The sequence below is a fragment of the Chrysemys picta genome, chromosome 1 (genome assembly GCF_011386835.1).
Source record: "Chrysemys picta bellii isolate R12L10 chromosome 1, ASM1138683v2, whole genome shotgun sequence".
NCBI classification, from domain to species: domain Eukaryota; kingdom Metazoa; phylum Chordata; order Testudines; family Emydidae; genus Chrysemys; species Chrysemys picta.
Window position 1 is genome coordinate 70,911,375 of NC_088791.1, and position 20,322 is coordinate 70,931,696.

General features: G+C 44.1%; 1 protein-coding gene across 17 annotated transcripts in view; it reads right to left on the minus strand.

The window, feature by feature from the left end:
* Window positions 1-20,322, minus strand: part of OSBPL8 (oxysterol binding protein like 8) — a 198,998-nt gene that overhangs the window by 136,077 nt on the left and 42,599 nt on the right. For 12 of the 17 annotated variants that reach the window (XR_010590973.1, XR_010590972.1, XM_065559324.1 and 9 more), the window contains exon 2: window positions 12,631-12,884. The exons of the other annotated variants lie outside the window; for them this stretch is intronic. The gene's annotated coding sequence lies outside the window, so the exon portion shown is untranslated. The remainder of the gene's footprint in view (window positions 1-12,630; window positions 12,885-20,322) is intronic. 17 annotated transcript variants of the gene reach the window in all.

A 20,322-nucleotide genomic window follows, 5' to 3' on the forward strand; every position in this document is an offset into this window, starting at 1 on the left:
ACACGTGGCACTTCCTGTTGTCTCGAGATGCAAACAGGTCTATCTGGGGAAACCCCCACTTCTGGAAAACTGAATGTATGATGTCCGGACGGATAGACCACTCGTGCGTCTGAAAGGACCTGCTGAGTCGGTCCGCTAAAGTGTTCTGGACTCCAGGGAGGAACGATGCCGTGAGATGGATTGAGTGGGCGATGCAGAAGTCCCACAGGCGAATGGCCTCTTGGCATAGAATTGACGAACGTGCTCCTCCTTGCTTGTTGATGTAAAACATGGCCGTGGTGTTGTCGATGAGAACTAACACACAGCGGCCACGTAGGAGGTTGAGAAATGCCTGGCACGCCAGGCGCACCGCCATCAGCTCCCGAACATTGATGTGCAGAGCTATCTGGGGTGCAGTCCACAGGCCCTGGGTATGATGTTCGTTGAGATGGGCGCCCCAACCCAGAGACGAAGCGTCTGTGACCAGGTGCAGAGAGGGTTGTGGGGCGTGAAATGGCATCCCCTCGCAAACCACATTGTGATCTAGCCACCAGGTGAGGGAGGTCAGGACCGAGTTCGGGACCGTGACCATCATGTTCAGGCTGTCCCGATGTGGGCGGTATATTGATGACACCCAGGTCTGGAGTGGGCGAAGCCGAAGTCTGGCATGCCTGGTTACGTACGTGCAGGAAGCCATGTGACCCAGCAGGGTAAGGCACGACCTCACCGTGGTAGTTGGGAAGGCCTTGAGCCCTTGAATGAGGTTCGTGATGGTGCAAAAGCGGTTGTCTGGCAGGATGGCTTGTGCACGTCTGGAGTCTAGGACTGCGCCGATGAATTCTATTCTCTGGGTAGGTTCTAGAGTGGATTTGTCCTTGTTGAGTAGGATGCCCAACTCGTTGAATGTGTGCACTATTATGTGAATGTGAGCTCGAACTTGCTCTTTGGTGCGACCGCGTACTAGCCAGTCGTCTAGGTACGGGAACACCTGTATCCCTTGCCGACGAAGGTACGCTGCCACGACAGCCATACATTTCGTGAACACCCTTGGGGCCGAGGATAGGCCGAAGGGAAGGACTGCAAATTGGTAGTGCACCTTGCTTACCACGAATCGCAGGAAGCGTCTGTGAGGCGGGTAAATTGCGATGTGAAAGTATGCGTCTTTCATGTCGAGGGCGGCGAACCAGTCTCCAGGATCGAGGGAAGGGATAATGGCCCCCAGAGAGACCATGCGGAACTTCAACTTTACTACGAATTTGTTGAGTCCGCGCAAGTCCAAGATGGGTCGCAGACCTCCTTTGGACTTGGGAATGAGGAAGTAACGGGAATAGAATCCCCTGCCCCTTAACTCCACTGGAACCTCCTCTATGGCCCCCATAGCAAGGAGCGTGGAAACTTCCTGTATAAGAAGTTGCTCGTGAGAAGGGTCCCTGAAGAGGGACGGGGAAGGGGGGGAGGAGGGGGGGATTGAAGAAAACTGGATAGCATATCCCCTGTCCACCGTGCGAAGGACCCAACGGTCCGAGGTTATAAGGGACCAGGCACGGTGGAAATGGGAAAGGCGATCCCGAAAGGAGGGGGCTGGATCCTGGGGGATGACTGGGGCGCCGTCCTCGACCGCACCTTCAAAAGTTCTGCCTGGGGCCTGAAGGTGGTCTAGGTGGCCCCTGGTTCTGACCGGGTTGAGGGCCGGTCCACCTTCGTCTACCACCTCGCCCTCGCCTCCGGGCCGAGTCCGGTCTCTGACGAGGCGGGGGGGGGGGGGGGTAGAAGCGCTGAGGCTGCGGCCTAAATGGCCTGCGCTGAGTGCCCACAACATGCATCCCCAGGGAACGCATGATTGTCCTGGAGTCCTTGAGGCTCTGCAGACGAGAGTCCGTCTTTTCTGAAAACAACCCTTGTCCTTCGAAGGGTAGATCCTGCAGGGTTTGCTGCAGTTCCTGAGGCAGACCCGAAACCTGGAGCCAGGAGATCCTCCGCATAGCGATACCTGAGGCCAGGGTTCTCGCAGCCGAGTCCGCTATGTCCAAGGAGGCCTGTAAGGAGGTCCGAGCCACCTTCTTACCCTCCTCTACCAGGGCTCCAAACTCCTCCCTGGACTCTTGGGGAACCAACTCCTTGAACTTCCCCATAGAGTTCCAGGAGTTAAAGTTATAGCGGCTCAAGAGCGCCTGCTGGTTAGCCACTCTAAGTTGCAGCCCTCCGGCTGAGTAAACCTTACGGCCGAACAAATCGAGGCGCTTAGCCTCCTTTGATTTGGGCGCTGCGGCCTGCTGACCGTGGCGCTCCCTTGCGTTCACTGATGCCACCACCAGTGAACACGGCTGGGGGTGGGTATACAAGTACCCGTAGTCTTTGGACGGAACAAAGTATTTCCTTTCCACCCCTCTCGCTGTGGGTGGGATAGAGGCAGGAGTCTGCCATATCGTAGTTGCATTGGCTTGTATCGTGCGGATCAGGGGTAACGCCACCCTCGATGGGGCATCCGCTCCGAGGATATTCACGATGGGGTCCTGCACCTCCACTATCTCCTCTGCCTGCAGGTCCATATTACGGGCCATCCTACGCAGAAGATCCTGGTGAGCCCGAAGATCTATTGGAGGTGGACCTGTGCACGATGTGCCCGCCACTGCCTCATCCGGAGAGGAAGAGGAAGATGCCTCCGGTGGTACAGGATCCAAGGGAGGGTCCTGGTCTCCCTGCTCCTGGGCCGGAGCATCACCTGCGCTTGGGTCCAGGGCATCAGGTGGTGCGGACACGGAAGCCTCCATGCCCCCTGGCGGAAGCCGAGAGATGGTGGACTCTGGGGCCCTTCTAGCGGAGTGACCGGAGCGAGAGGTCGAAGCTATTGGAGCCCCTTGCGCCTGATGGTACGCCCACGGGGTCCAAAACGACCAGTGAGATGGGCCATGAGAATGGTCCTCTGTTATCTCTTGCCAATGGCCCAAGTCCTGTTCCTCGGCTTGCCCCTGAGGGGGGTATGCCGATCTCGAGAGGTCCTCCGAGGAGCGAGACACCAATCTCGATGGCCATGGCGGTGCCGAGAGCGTTGAGACGATTCCCGTGGGCTGCGGTGCCGCACGGTGCCGGTCCGGAGATGATCTATCTCTACGCGGTGCCGGCGAACAGTGCCGGGACCGCGATCGGTGCCGATGACCTCGTCGGTGCCGGGAGTCGGATCTGGACCTCGACGAGGACCTGGAGTATGCCCAGTGCCGGGAGCGGCCTCTCGACGTCGAGCGTCGGCCGTAGCGGTGCCGAGAACTACGTCTCGACGTTGATCGGTGCCGACGATCATAGCGGTGCCGAGACGTAGAGCGGTGCCGCGACGAAGATCTTGGCCGCGAGTACGACCGGTGCCGAGGTGATATTCGGCGCCGGGACTGCGAGCGGCGTGGGGACCTGCTTCGGGACCTGGACCGGTGCCGAGGTTCCAGCCCTTGCGATGGAGGGCGCATCAAGGCAGGTTTCCCCCTCGACTGGACCGGGCGAGTCAACGTGCCGTCGGTGCCGGTGGTTGAGGCGGTGCCGGCTCCGTGAGAGCTATTAAGTCTCTCGCCACCGCGAAGGTCTCTGGAGTCGACGGGAGGCACTGTATCACCGCCGGTCTCGGTGGAGACGCTATCTGCACCGGACTCAACGGCCTCGGCGCCGGACTCGACGGTGCTGGAGGCACCTGTTTCCGGTGCTCCACCGGCGGACGCGGCTCTACCCCCGGCACTGGGGGAGCCGGCGTCTTCGGCACGGAGGTCCCCGTCTTATGGGCTTTTTTATGCCCTGGGGATAATGACCGGCGCCGAGGCACTTGCTGTGCTTGCGGTGCCGACGAGGTCCGGTGCCGGGGAGGCTTGTCCGACGCCACTCGCGTGGTCGGCATGGCCGGTGCCGCCGGGGCACTGCGCACCGAGGCGCTAGGTGCCGGGGCCTGGCTTGTAGATGGAGCGTCCGGACTAAGTGCCGCCTCCATCAGGAGTTGCCGGAGCCGAAAGTCCCGCTCCTTCTTGGTCCTTGGTCTGAAGGCCTTACAGATCTTGCACTTATCTGTTTGATGGGACTCTCCCAGGCACTTCAGACAGGAGTCGTGCGGGTCACTCGTGGGCATAGGCTTAGCGCAGGAGGCGCACTGCTTGAAGCCAGGAGCGTTGGGCATGAGCCCGGCCCCGCGGCCGGGGGAGAAAGGGGGAGACGACCCCCTTAATCCCCTGAACTACTAGAACAACTAGAACAACTTTTAAAACTATTGAACTATTTAACTATACACACTAGAACTATAACTATAACTATAACTATAACTATAACTGCGAATAACTAACTAAGCTAGGGAGAGTGGAGAACAGCTATGCCGCGCTCCACAGTTCCAACGACCGTCAGGGGCGGTAAGAAGGAACTGAGGGGGCGCCAGGTCGGCTGGGGTATATATTCAGCGCCATGAAGGCGCCACTCTAGGGGGCTCCACAGCCGACCCGCCGGTGTTGCTAGGGTAGAAAATCTTCCGACGATCGTGCACGCGGCGCGCACACACCTAATGGAATGGATATGAGCAAGCACTCGAAGAAGAACTCAAACATACAGCATAAGAACAGTTGTAGCCTTGGGATCAGTCTAGAGTGAGAAGTATCAGAAGAATTGCCATGTTAGTCTGTATCCACAAAAACAACGAGGAGTCCAGTGGCACCTTAAAGACTAACAGGCAGTATATTTATGCCTGCATCTGTAATTTTCACTCCCTGCATCTGAAGAAGTGGGTTTTTTACCCACGAAAGCTTATGCCCAAATAAATCTGTTAGTCTTTAAGGTGCCACTAGATTCCTTGTTGTTTTTCTAGAGTGAGAGAATTGCAAAATCCCACCAGAGGATAAGTAAAGGCATGATATGTAACATCTGAAGGACCATATAAGCGGTAAGTGCAGCCAGTCCTGTAACTATGACAGTACAACTGAAACAAACATTAATTGTGTTTGTAATGCATACACCCTTCCTTCATGTTAGAAGTAACTATCACTTAAGGTGCACTGATAGTCACACTGAAGATGGTAGTTAAGGGAAGGAATAGTTCAACATGGGCAAATTTCCATATTTAGGACTCTGCTCTCCAATGAGGCTAGAATGAATTCACACTGTATTGAAAAGCATGACATTTAGTAAGTTATTCTTTAAGGAAATTGGCAGGTATTTTGACCAACCTAACAAGCACACAAGGTAAACAGCATTTTCAGTACCCTTTTGGGGATGACCTGCTTGCTAATCACAATGACAGTGAGGTCCTTATGGAAGGGACTATTAAATATTAACTATTAGGTAAAAAAAAGTTTGTTATTTCGGTTATAAGGAACATTTGAATTATTTCTTGTATAAGTAAAATTTGCATTCTCAGACTCCAAAGAGGTGCAACTATTATTCTGAAAACTATTAAATTGAAGATTGCCACAGTTAGTTGTGACTATTTGGTCAGGAGCCCAACACATCTCAGTTACAGCTGGACTCTCCAATTTCCCTCAAGTTACTAGGGTGTAATAGGAAACTGTGGGACTGGCAGATATCTGTATTGACTTAATGTAATTTAGACTTGTGTCGTGTGTGTCAGGGACCTCTACATTAGGTGACACTGTTCCTATAGGTCCTCTCCCACTGCTGCTGCTCCTTTCCAGTATGGTGCAATATGTAGTTTTTCTTGTTAATATTAAATTTAAGTTTAATTTCATTTTGCACTACACTACCCCACCTCACCCCAATTGTCATTTCTGTATTAAAATACACAACAGCATTGCAGAGGCTTTAAGTGGGAAGACTGAGGTTTTGGCAGATGGGGCTTTGGACAGCCAGAAAGATGTAGGTGGTGGTTTTGTTTTCTGGGAATCAAAAGGCATTTGGAATTTGGTACCATGGGGAGAAGCGATGCATCACTTGTTCCACTTCTATGCAAAATGGGATAGAGAATTCTTCATTCTCCACACCAACAAAACCCAGACAGCAACTAGCTTACATCCAACAATGGTGAAGTATTAGCCTGACATTTCTGCCAAGATCAGAGAAGCAATGTCAATGTTTAAAGTATCCTTGGTTAGGATTTGGAGCCAATATCCAATGGAGATAAGTAGCTCTGTTCACGACACCCAGACCTACTGTTCCAAGCTATCTGCAAGTATCTCAGCATTGGTTTACACTGTGCACCACTGGGTTACCTTCACAACTGCAAGGGCTATAGACTTATGCTACAAAATCCTAAGATTTCCTAAATCCTAAAATTTAGCCCAATTTTACAAGAAAAAGAAAATTTGCCAGCTGCGTAATCACATTACACATAGAACCCTGCATATAAATTTCAACCCTAGAATGCCTCCTTTACATTTTAAGGAGTTTATTGTTTTTAGTCTTCAAACATACAAGCAATGAAATATGGGTACACCAAACTGTTGCTGATGAAATAAGGTCTCAGAAAGATAAAGGCTAACAAAATACCGCATAGTGACACCACCCAAGATTTTGCTATGTAGAAATCATTTGGTTTCTAAAAACAGATTGCAATTTCACATAGTTAACAAATGTACCTTAGACACAAAAAGCAATACACTATATTTTTACTAGGCAGTTTACTTATTCTGACAAGACCTGATTTTATGACCCTGCATACACTCTTAATGATTTAGGATATTATACCACCTCCCACACTCCTCTACTCCTTAGTTAAGAAGAGTTAGGTTGAGAGACAGCTGGGAATAGTTGGCAGTCAGTTTATATTTTTAGAAGCTTGCGCATAAAAATTGTGTTGGGTGGATCTGTTGTAGCATCCTTCTTTTCTGTCCTCCCCCCACAGTAGGTCACTTTCCTTCTTAGACTGCAGGCTCTTTGGAGCCGAGATTATATCTTGATGCGAATCTGGACAGCATCTAGCACAATGGTACACTAGAGCACTATGGAAATATAAATATTTAATAAAGTCCAATACCAGTGACATTTATAAAAACCACATTGCTCAATTGGCTTAAATTCTGAACTCACTAATTTTGTACTGAAAATTCACATACTATTGCTCTTTGTTTCACTGTTACATTTTATCAGAACGAAATAAATGTTCACGCAAACCTAAAAATTCTGATTGCAATAATGCAATCTTGTATAACTAAACAGTCCAACTGAAATGTAGTCTTGTCTCATTATTGTAGCGAAACAGGAGAACCACCAAATCAGTAGTTTGACAGGTGTTATCAGGGAAAAATCCAGTTGATGAATGTAGTCTTGAGAAAACACGCCCTGGAAATCCATAGGGACCATGTGCCTTGGTATGGTGTTGAACAGCGTACTGCTGGACGTATAAACTTTCAAATGTTAAAGTCATAAGATCATAACACCTGTAGTCTAAAACAGGGGTTCTCAACCTTTTTCTTTCTGAGTGCCCCCCACACTAAAATTTCCATGGCCCACCTGTGCCTCAATAACTGTTTTTCTGCATATAAAAGCCAGGGCCAGTGTTCGGTAGTAGCAAGCAGGGTAATTGCCTGGGGTTCCACACCATAGACAGCCCTGTGAAGCTAAGTTGCTCAGGCTTCGGCTTCAGGCCCAGGCGGTGGGACTTCGGCTTTCTGTCCTGGGCCCCAGCAAGTCTAATGCCAGCCATGCTTGGCGGACCCCCTGAAACCTGCTCGTGGCCCCCCAGCGGGCCCAGAGAACTACTGGTCTAAAATATCAATCCCTTTTGTAGGAGAATGAGCGTCACCCCCAACATCCTATCAAATTTCAGTTCAGGTAAGCTTTACCCAAAGTCCTTCCTAGCCTATTTTGTGTAGTGGTGCTGGGCATTTTTAACAGTCCCCAGGGTTGCAGTCCGGGGGTGGCTACATGTATATATGGTATGCATACATACAAAAAAAGTGTGTAAATCTTCAAAACACCTGGAAGCTTGCACAGTGTAATATATAAAAACAAAAAAATCTTAACATTGTCCCAAATCAGTTAATTATTGCAGAACATACCATTACAAATCTGACTAGGAGTGTTGCGCTTTGGGGTCTCTCGCTATACCTGTTAGCCTACAAAACCAACAGAGTACCATCTTCAAGGCACAGTATATGGAGTAGGCATTTCTTATTGAAAAAATATTACTCAACATTGATACATATTTACAATATTAAACCAAGAACCCCTTTAAAATAGCATAGTCACATTTGTCTTCAGTGACTAGTGCTGCAAAAAAGAGTTGACCATCCATATCTGCATTCTGAAAGAAGCTGGAGATTAATTAAGAATCAGTTTATTTGTACTGGAATCAGACCAACAGTGGAAATGCAGCAAAAGCTACCAAAACAGGTTTATATTCTGAAGTCCTGGAGAGTCATGATAGCACTATAAACATACTACCTACAGGAAATAGTTCTCAGAATGTGGTTATCATCATCACACACAGTTCTGTAGAGCCTGTGAAAGAATTTGAAATAACTTGGTTGACGTATATAAGAGACAGTGCCAAGAAAAAGCACCAAAAAGGGCTCTTTAAAAAATTAGCTCTGGTCTAAGATGAGTAGGTGTAGATCCTTGTGTAAGAATAGCAGTTACAAATCAAAGTACAGATTAAGGAATTCAGACATTTTCATGACAAGACTTTTCTTTCAAGTCTGCACTAATAAGGAGAAAAACAAGGTGTATACATTTCTATTTCTGCACTCCCTCTCTAATCATTCAAAATTGATAGGTTCTCAACAAAATCCCATAACAGATATAAGGAAGTCAGAGGGAGACCTGAGGAAAGAAACTGAGCCAGAGATTGGCAGGACTTGACAGCAAATGCAAGATTCTTGGAAAGCCAAATTTGTGGAAAGGACATCCACAAATGACCCCATGACAAGCTTAAAACACCTGAACTGAGGAATTCTCTATTCAGTTTGAGGGTCTGCTACAGCATGGCAATAATAAAACCAAGAATTTTCTTGTATAAGCTCCCCCTCCCCCCCCGCGTACAATATAAACATCCAACAACACAATGCACCACAATTTATTTTGTCAAGTTGCAGCACGCACCCACAAAAATGCTCTCTTCTGCACTCGAGCTTCACCACCTGCCTTCACATTTCCTTGATCTGTGGTTTTCCACAAAGAGAAGTACATTTCTTGTACTCATTTCTGTAGTTCTGTTCTTTAAAAGGACAGAATGGAGAGGGAGAAGTGCACAACTGCTGTGCTGGGTCAGAGGGGCTAAGTGCAAATACCCCTTCTAGGAGAAGATCTAGGCAAATGAGGATGTGTGAGGGGGTAAGGTGGCTAAAAATAGATTTAGAAGAAAAAATAAAATCAAGATTCAGATTTTATTTAATTTAAATTAAATACTAGTTTATTTTTTTTAAATGTAAACCCGTTCAAAATTAAAATTTGAAATTAAGGCCTAAATTTATTATAATCAATTTAAATGCTTTATATTAAATACAAAAAGTAATGCTAAGCAGTACATATTTGCTCCTAATTTTTAAAGAAAACCAACCCACTGAACTGGTGGAAGTCATGGGCTAAGCACATGGAACCAGTTTGTTGAAGTGCTGAACCAGCTTTGGCAACAGCAGTATCTTCTGCAGGTGCAGAGAGAATATTTCTTTCATTTCAGTTTATTCAATTCGTTCAATGAGTAGAGGGTATTCAGAGTTAAGCAACCAATTAGAAGTTGAAACAGGAAAGGTTGTTTTCAGGGTGAAAGTAACTTAAAGGACTTACCAGTGCACCGGAGTCCTGATCAGAGGGCAGGGCCTCAACTGGAAGAGGCAGGGCCTTTAAATCCCTGGGCCCTTTAAATCAAGATTTAAAGGGCCCGGGGCGCCGCTGCAGTAGCGGTGCCTGGAGCCTCTGGCACTTTAAATCACCGCTGGAGCCTCGCTGACGCTATCCCAGAGCTATAGCAGCAGGGCTTGGGCGGCGATTTAAAAGGACCCGGGGCTCTGCCACCGTGGAGTCACGGGCGGCATTTTAAAGCGCCCGAGCTCTGGGGCTCCTAGCCACCTGCAGTTTTGTAACCATGCAGGTACCAGTCCTGTCTGTATTCTGTGCCCATCCATAATTCCTACTGAATTCAGAAGTGCCTTGCTTTTGTAACCATACTACCTGATATTTTCAGCCCTTGTAAGCTAAGCAGCTTTACAGTTAGTAACTGGGTGGGAAGCCTCTCAGAAAAAGTTAGAAGGTGTTGCTTATTCACTAGGTAATGTAAAACCTTCCTGTTACAATAGTAAACCAGTGCAGCATAGAATGCACTTTGCTCCTGGAGTCTAGAATGGGGTCCTTTGCTTCTATACACAGCCCATTAAAGACAATAGAAAGACTTCCACTCACTTCAACAGGCTTTGGACAGAACTGGTTATACACAGGGTAACTCCACTGTCTTCATAGGGTCCTGGTTCCACAGTGGAGTGGGGCCATGTTAGCTTGTTGCAGAGCTGCTGTTCAGGGATGGAAACCCCCTGGAACTCCAGCCTCCAAAATCATTCTGCAGTTTCTGCTAGACTCAGTGCTAGCTGAGGGATGCATAGGAATTGGTGGCCTCTGCTGCAGGTGATGGGCATCTCAGGTACTTAAAGCCATGGCCTAGAGGAGGGAAGTGCTTAACTGCAGAGTTTGCAGCTGCCTAGGGCCAGCACTGAGGATTTAGAGTCCATAGGGCCACCGTTGCAAGGTTCAAGCATGCTCAGCCTTGGAATTGCCACCCCTCCTTAGATTAGTAGCTACAGCTACCCAGGGGCTCTGGTTGCAATTTAAAGGGCCCAGGGCTCCAGCCGCTGCCGGGAGCCCCAGGCCCTTTAAATCGCCAGCCTGAGAAAGCCAGTCCGGTATAGCGTACTGGCAAGACTGGCTTACTTTCACCTCTGGTTGTTTTCCTCTTCCAATCTATTAATAAAAATTAGATATGAGAAGATGAGATTTACTAGTTCTAATGCCTTGACAGGCATGGTGAGCACAAACAACCAGTTCAATTCACTAAGTGTAGATAATACTTCCTTTGTTCAATAAATGGAAAACATGATTGATACATTTTTGATGTGCTGAATAAATATGGGAACAATAAGCTTAATTAAAAAATTAAGTGCTGTTTTTGTGCATTGACTTTGAATTTCTATCCAAAGGGAGTTTGACACAAATCACAAGTTAATTATCGAGTAAGAAATGAATCATTTATTCACAGTTTTCTAACATAAAAAAGGTAATAAGGCTAAGGCTGGCCTCTGGCAATTGCTTCCATGGCTGTAGCCAGAGAAGCTGCAGGTGGCTCTGTGACTACTGGGGGCAACTAAGATAGGAGCAGATAAAGAAACTGGAGTTAACTTCAAGAAACAGAGGTCACCCGTAGGAAAGGAATGTCAAGGGAAGCAGGGAAAGAGGAAGCAGGTCAGGCTTGCAGGGGAGAAGGGAAACAGCCATGGGGAGAGGTGGTGGTGACCAAGTAGTAGACTAGCATGTAGCTGGGAGCAGAGGAAGAAAATCTGGTGATTTCAGGTTTCCAGTGGCTAAGTCCTCTCTTTGGGGAAATGGTGTTTGCAAGTGGCTTGCTAAAATGGCAGGATGGATTCTGAGGAAGGCATTTGTCAGAACTGATCAGGTATATGCTGGCTGTGGAACTTTATTAACTGAGACCAGAACCACATACAGTGACGGTGACATAGGGTGGTACTGGAGACATGGCTATAGAAGGTCTGAATGAGGAAGGAGATAAATCTGTGGGGAGTTTCCCCTAATCACTATGAAAGTTCTGCTCACTGTGGACACTGATAAACCCAGTGGGCGTACAGCTCAATGAGAAAAACCGGGGGAGCTGTGTATGGCAATGCATATCGTCATGCAGAGGTATCTGATCAAAATGAAAAATGTCTCTGAGATTCAGTACCAGGTATACTATAGCACCAATGGCACTGCCACACCAGGCCCACACTCGGACTACATGGGGGCCCTACAATGACTACATGGGGGCCCACAATTATGTTTGGCACCGGGGCTCATAAAAGGTTAATCCAGCCCTGCATGGTCTAGATAATTCACTCAGTCCTTGGAAAATGGCAGGTAACCAACAAGTGCAGAAAAACACTATGATCTTTTGGTTAAGTGGCTGCTACTTTATTAAACTTTTACTTTAAGCAAGATCTCCTACATTTCTACCAGGACAGGCTGCTTGAAGGAGGAACAATGCGGCACCAATATCATCCAAACCTATTGAAGGCCTTCCCCCCTTTGGATGTACGACTTAAAGCATGCCAGGACTACCAAGTCCACTTAAAAGGCAAGACCAAAGGTCTCAGCCTCCAAACCTATTTCTGGGAGCTGTCTTATGCAGTTTTTTTTTGGCAAGTGCATGGGCTTTCCTGCCAATCCAAACCCCTTCTCAAATGAAAGTGTCTAATTCACAGGAAAGGCGCATCACCCCAGCTCTACCTCTGCAGTATAAGTTTAATTAGGGCCCAGAATAACTTTTGAATAGTGACACATTACATTTTCTCATGGTTTTTGCAGATTTAAGAACAAACAAAAGGGCACTTGTGAGACTTCATAGAGCATGGTCTGAGTTCAAAAGGAGTTCTACTGCTTTGTTAATGAGGAGATAGAGAAAATGAAGTCTGCTTTAAGACAGTTAGATTTAAATATGAAGGCCAGATCCTAATACATTATTTCTACAATTGATTAGGATACCTTGAGTTTTCAGCTCTTCACAGTTTGGGAGTTAAATACGGTGTTCTACTGCACGTAGTTTGCTAGATTCCACTTTCCAAAATTTGCTGACTTGAAATATAATCTTGCACTGATATATTCCATGAACTTCTTCCTGATTACATTGACCTCAGGCAGCTTGTGGTTGCCAGCCGTCTCTATTATTCATGTTTTTGTTGTTATCTTGTAAGAAGTAGGTTCAGGATGACTTCTCCTGTAGTTGTATTCTTTATTTTCTGAATTAAAAAAAAAAAAAAAGGGTCTCTTTTGCAACTTAGAAAGCCCACTGATCCATTTTTAGCTGCATATTTTAGCAAGCAAATGTCTGTTTTTTGTACAGAAATGTTCAGGATCACTTTATTTCAATCTTGGAGAATAGGAGAGATAAAGGCAAAGTCTAGTAACTTACCAGTACAAATAAACTGTTCAATATCAATCTTGATAGGTAAGCCTGCACATAAAGAGTAAACAGAAGAAGACATCCTCTCCCGCCCTCCAGCCACCACTCCCCCAAGCTTTGTATCATCTGCAAATGTTATAATCAGAAATGAGATTATATGTTTTCTTATATGTCATTAAATAGCATTGGGCCAAGAACCTATCCATCTGGGACACCACTAGAAATATACCTGTTTGATGATTCCCTGTTTACAATCACTCTGAGATCTGGTCTGTTAATCAGTTTTTAATCCATTTAACATGTCACATTGATTTTGTATTATAGTTTTTAATCTAAACATCCTGCAGTACCAAGTCAAATGCCTTACAGCGGTCTATGTATATTACATCAACACAATGACCTTAATCAAACTTGTCATCTCATCCAAAGAAAGATATCAAGTTAGTTTGACAACATCTATTTTCCATAAGTCTATGTTGATTGCATAATATAACTAATGCCACTTTTAATTCTTGATTAATCAAGGCCCATATCAGCCATTCCATTATCATGGATGTCAAGCTGACAGCCCTATGATTATCCCATTTACCCTTTTTAAATAATGGCGCCAGATTACCTTCCTTCTAGTCTTCTGGAATTTTTCCAGTGTTCTAAAAGTTATTGGAAATTAAAAACAACAACAAAAACCCCACAACTAACAGTCCACTGAGCTTCTCAGCTAGCTCTTTTAAACTGTTGGATGCAATTTATCTGGACCTGCTGGTTTTAAAGTGTCTAATTTTAGTAGCTTCTGTTAAACATCCTCGAGTCACTTAAGATGTGTCAGTTTCAGTACTGATACCATATGCATTCAAGAGTTGGATTAAAAAAAATTAAGTTTTGCATTCTTATTGGCATTCTGGTTCTTAAGCCTTTAGAGTTTACATTTTCAAGCTTCTCAAAAAGCTCAAGGACAAGAAACAAACCAACTTTCCTTAAAATAAAAGCAGCCTCATGTAATTAACCTGCTACAGGAGTTGGCACTAAGAAAAAAAAAAAAACTACTAAACTTTCAGAGATTATGATAAAATAGTGAGAATTGTCAATACTGCATTTCCCAAGTGCTCTCAGCAAATGTATGTTACAGAAAAGTTTGCTGATTTCATCCACAAGCTTAGCTTTTTACAGGAATAGATTCATACAACTGGTAACAGATTAATGTTAAACTGATTAACTGATTTTTCTTCTCAAGACTACTCTGAGGGCCACATCAATTATGATTTACTGGACAAGAGTGTAAGACTTGTAAGCTTGTAAGGCTTAATTCATTAGTATTAGAAATTCCAGAGCCTCCCATCAAAGGATCTCAAAGGTACTAGAGTGCATTGCACTTGGTGTGATAATTTTGTAGTTAACATATGTTAATATGATGGGTGCTAAAACTTGAGGCTGAACACAAAGAAAAAAAAATGATAAATAAAGGGGAACTGCAACAGACTCCATACCCTCTTCTCCAAGACTGAAATAAGATGTCATGAAAAGTTTCTGTACAAACTCTCAAGGAGCTCAAACTCAGACAGCTACTTGGTAAAATATGCAGCTAAAAATGGATCAATGGGTTTTCTACATTATGAAAGGGGCAATTTTATATCCAGAAAGTAAAGAATACAACCACAGGAGAAGTCTTCCTGAAACTACTACTTAAAGATAAGAACTATAACATGAATAATAGAGATGGCTGGTAACCACAAACTACCTGAGGTCAACATAATTAACAAGTTCATGGGATACTTCAGTACAAGATTATATTCTGAGTCAGCAAATTTTGGAAAATTGTATCTAACAAAGCAATATTAAAAACCCAAACTGTGAAGATCTGGAAACCCAAGATATCATAACCAAATGCAGAAATAAAATCTGTACTTTTAGGTAAAGTATCTTTGACTAGTTAAATTTAGTTTCTATAATGTTTACGGTGTGATTTATCAACCTAAAAAATGACAAGGAATTAGGAGTTGCCAAAAGTAGCTTTTAAAAGAAGGGTGGTTGGGAGGAAAGCTCAAATATCAGAAGTAAATCTATACTAGAAATGGAACAGTGGGGAGTAAACCAAACCAGAACAGAGTCAATAAATACTGTCAGCGTTCTGGGTAATACAAAGCATATTGTAGATGGAGCTGGTAGCACCACCTATTAAGGTTGCCCCACATCTCCCATTGTAAGACCCTGTTTTCAGCTGCTTATAAGTTTGACAAACTCTAACCATTCAGGCTGAATTTTTCCATGCCAGCTTATTTGGCTCAGGCAGAACTGGTTTGGCAAAAAAAAGACAGCCAAAATAGTTCAGCCATTTCCAAGAACACAGGCTAGAGAAAAAAATACATGTAAGTGTTAAAGTTCTAGTGACCTGTTCTTTAAAAAAAAAAAAAAAAAAAAAAAAAAAAAAAAAGAATAGCACTGCCAACATTCTTTGGAGCAAGGACTTCAAATTTTACCTTTATGTAAGGGATGGTCCATTTGCCAAACCTGTGAAAATCTGCCCAAGTTACAAGTTTGCACATGCTCAGTAGAGACTTGTTAAAGCTTAACAGCTAAAATTGCTGAAGATATAGCCTCACTAAGCATGCCTGAGCCTCTCAGCTCCTATGCAACACTGGACTGACTGCATATGCTTCAGTCAAGGGCTACAGAGATGAAGCCAGACTTCCCCTCTAATGACTGTTCCCAGCTTCTCCAGGCTGGGTAGGAGCCAGGCATGGCAGCCTACTAGATTCTGGCGCAGATCTCCCTCCAGAGACAAGAAGCCCTGGGCAGCTGGGAGCAGGAAGGTGAGAAGCCCAGAGGGCAACTGGGCTCCCAACGGGGAGCTGCACGAAGCTGAAAGCCACAGCTGTCAGCCCCCACACTGCCCCTCTTCATTTGGTGAAAGGGCTTCTGGTAAGGACGCAGACCACGGACAGAAGGAGGGTAATGTGGATATCAGCCACTGCAGTAATTACTGCCCTTAGTGACACTGAGTTCATATGCCCCTTTTATTCCGAAGACCCTTCTAACCCTGCCTTTCTTCCTTGTCCCTCCCCTGCCAAAAAAGGACTATCCCAAACAGAATTCTGACGTGAAAAGTACCAGAGACTCCATTAAATCCACTAGGGACTTGACTATTGCTATTGATTTTCTATGGAAGGTGCTCAGGCACTACAGTAAAGGGCAGCACTATAAAAAAAACTAAGATAAGCAGCATTAAAATTAGGAGATCATGAAAAATGTATAAATGTAACTGTTGACAAGAATCCATTAATAGATACTTAGAAAACGTTAACATATGTAGTTTAGTTACTTCATATCTACCATCTTTAATTTTTATCAATACCCAGAGTGGTACCAAGGAATGGTATTACCTCCCTACTCAATTTTTAAAATGCAGTCAGTGATGCTAGCATTGACCTATAAGTAAACCTACCTTATTTCTCTAATAAGGTGTGGCCCATAATCTGAATATCTAAAGAATAATGGAACTCTTAGCAATGACCATCAAGAGTTTATAAAGCAACCCATCATGGCAAATTTAGTTATCAGATTTGTAAGTTCAACACACAAGGGAACATAGTACATGCAATATACCTTGGTACCAATGAAATTCTTGGAAAGTCTGAGATACCCTATCACTTGAAACATCAATTCAAATTGGCATGAGAAGATCCCTTTCAAATGGACTGAAAACTGGGTGAAGTTAATTTTACTCAAATTCAAGAAAAGTAGTCACCCTCTATTATAACAAGTGTATTTCACAGGAAATTCCTAATCCTTACTGTATAAGTTCTGGGGGCATCCCCTTGCATTTTCCAAATCGGATGAAGCCGGTAATTTCTTGAAGCAACATGCAGATGAAACTGCAGATGGGGCTAATTCTTTGTTTTTACCTTGAAAATGCAGGTTTAGTAAAATCTTATTATCTCTGGGGGGGGGGGGTGTTTTCTAGACATAGGAAGAATTTTCTAGAAAGCTACATATCTGCAGGACTATGTGTTCCTTTGATTATAATCATGGACTGCAGTAACTTTCTTGCTTGGTGATCTTAAACCAGTATAGGTTTACAGTGTCATTCTCTCTCATCTTGTGGAAAGAATTAAACATTGTAATGGAAGAATGCTAACACCTGGTCTGCACCAAATGCTTAGGCAGGCACTGAGTGGAACCTACAGTAGATATTAATATTTTGTAATGCTAGTACTGCGTATACAAGTTATATTTCACACAGTCTGTTTGGAAAAAAGTGATTACCTTGATGTGCTTTCCTTTAATGGCTAACAAATGTTCAAGAAAGTCCCACCCCCACCCCCTCTGCCCCTGGAACTCCATCCTGAAACACTGCGATTATGTCCTGAGTTAGAGTCACATACTTTTTCCACCCACTAAGTCTTTAAATAAGACTTTGAAACTGGGAAAATTCTAATGATGTGACAGAACATTTACCACAAATTGTTGCTACCTATGTTATCTATGATAAGTGGGTGACACAATTTTCATTCAAAAGAGGAGCCTTCATTTGACTCCAGCAGCACTTTGAAATTTCTTTCCCAACTCTTTTGTAGTATTACTAAAATAAATAAGTAAATCAGAAAATTTATTTCTCTACCTAGTTAATGCATTTTCACCTAGAGAATGATTAGCGTGAGAAGTTAAAATGTTCCTGTCAATATCTCAAGGCAAGAAAGTGATCTGTATTTTGATGGATAAAGACCAATTAATATTTCCTTTGGTTTCTTATCTTGATAGGTTTGTGAGCTGTCTGTAAGCAATACAAGCACTGATGAGAAGCTAATGCAAGCGAGGGGACAAGCCGAACAGAAGAAAATATAGTTGTTCCAGCCAAATTCCTCAAACAAAGGAAGTTAAGTTAACAATGGTGTTTCCACAGACAGGATGGATAGGTGCAAGAATAGGTTCTTTCCATTTCTAATGCCAGAGTGGAATTAGCAGTTCTTAGAAGAGATAAAATCTGTATTTAGTAATTTCCTTTGCATGTAACATTTACCAAAACAAAACCAATCCTATTCTTTTAAAATGAACACTTTTTCCCCCTTCTCCTTTGACTGACATTGCTGTGGAATGTACAGCGAAAGCATAAAAGGAAAGAGGCAGCACTTTTACTATTTTAAGCCTGAGAATAGATGCCTGTAGTAGTACTAGTATCACATTCAATTCACCAAAATGAAAAAATGTCTGAGAGAAAGGACACCGAGAAAACAATTCAATAGCTTTTAATGAACCAGTAGACAATGTTTCCAATTAGAACACTGTGTCAAAATATCTGCCAGAACAGATGCAAAACCAGTAGACATATCTCCCCTGCTACAAAGATCAACACCCCCACAACACACCTTTCAAGATCCAGCAGTCATACCCATGCCTATTCAACATCTGGCATACCTCAGCCAGTGCATTAAATGGCCCAATAGTAACTGTGTGGGTGAAATCAGACGAGTACTTACGCTCTCAAATGAACTCACACCTGAAAATGATAAAAGACCTATCACCTATGGGTGAACACTTTTCACAAAGCAATCACTACTAAAGTAGCATAAAACTTAGGTTAACTTACAGCTGCAGTGTAGGCCAGCCCTCAGAAGGACATCACTGCATTAATTCAGACAGTGTATAACTGTTGCCAAAATTTCAGTTTACCAATGAAGATGTTCCCAATTTCTTTTTATCATGTGTAGTAAAAAGAGAGCTGAAGCATGGGGCCTGGTACAAGGCCTAAGGCCCAAACTAAAGTCAGGCCCTGCTGATATAAAGCAAAGATAGCAAGAGTCAGTACATGGACTTGGCAAGAACAGAGCTGGCACTGCAAAAACACAAGCACTCCTAGGTACTAAGCATTCACGTAAACACATTCTTAGAAGGATGGTACCAAAACACCTCCATACAACGTTATTCTTAAATTAAATTAAATTAAATTAAATTAATGGAGATATCCTACCTCCTAGAACTGGAAGGGACCTTGAAAGGTCATTGAATCCAGAACCTGCCTTCACTAGCAGGACCAAGTACTGATTTTGCCCCCGATCCCTAAGTGGCCCCCTCAAGGATTGAACTCACAACCCTGGGTTTAGCAAAGCCAATGCTCAAACCACTGAGCTGTCCCTCCTGATGATACACTTCCTGATGATAATACAGGGACACACTGATTCCTCCTAAAGATAAGGTTAGGGTGACAGAGATATTTTGATCAAACCAACAGGCACAATGTAAAGGGTGGTAACTAATCAAGTCAGAGGGGGCATTTGTAACTTGTTTGTAATAGTGTATAAAAGAGGGGTCGCAGAGTGAGTGTCTTTGTCCAGCCTAGGGGGGAAGCGGAAGATCCCGCAGTTCACGAGCATGTATCCTAGAGTCTAACAGGTGCAAGTGCAATGCTTTGTCATCAATAAACCTGGCCAAGCACTTTCACCACTGAACCGAGTCTGTGGTCTTTCTGGACAATTCAATCAAGGTCTGCTGAGCTGGCTATCTGGCCAGAGTTGGAACAGCACACAGAGAGAACACACACATGCAGCCAACAACTAACATCATCATGCACAGCTTGCTGTAACTGAAGTTATTTAGGATGGAAAGGTAATGCAAGTTAAAAACACACAAAGGCTTAGAAATCTAAATTTACCTGATTTAATCTATGAATGCATATTAACTATGGGATTAAAAAAAATAGAGGACACTACATGTTAGCAGCATACTGACTTTGCAATACAATACGATTTAGTTGGGAATTCAAATTATAAAGCCAGAAGGAACCACTGTGATCATATAGACCCATTAAAGTTGGTCTTTAATGTGTGCAATTCAGCAGCTTCTTCCTGTTGTAGATTAAAAAATATGATGAAGTGAGAAATAGCAGACTTTGGAGTTGGATTTCTCTGCAGATATTGCGGAAGTTATCTTCAAGCACTTTCAGAACAAAAATAGATTCCCACAGTAGATGAAAAAGAACAGAAATCAAATACCATAAAAGTAGAGGGGGGGGGCGGGGGCGGGGCGGGGAAGAAACAAGAAAATGTGACTTAAAGGAACTAACTGTTACAAATGTAAAGTGACCTTGCCAGCCTTTAGCATCATGGATTATTAAAATCAAACGATTTAGGAAGTGTAATTTCTACCATTTTTGCTAAATTTACAGTTACACTTACTTTGCCTGCCTAGTTAAAATTTCACTTCTGTGTTCTTGTATACTAGCACAATCCACTGTTTGCGATTCAAATAGAAATCTTTACAGACTTCTTTTTAAAAGTAAAGAT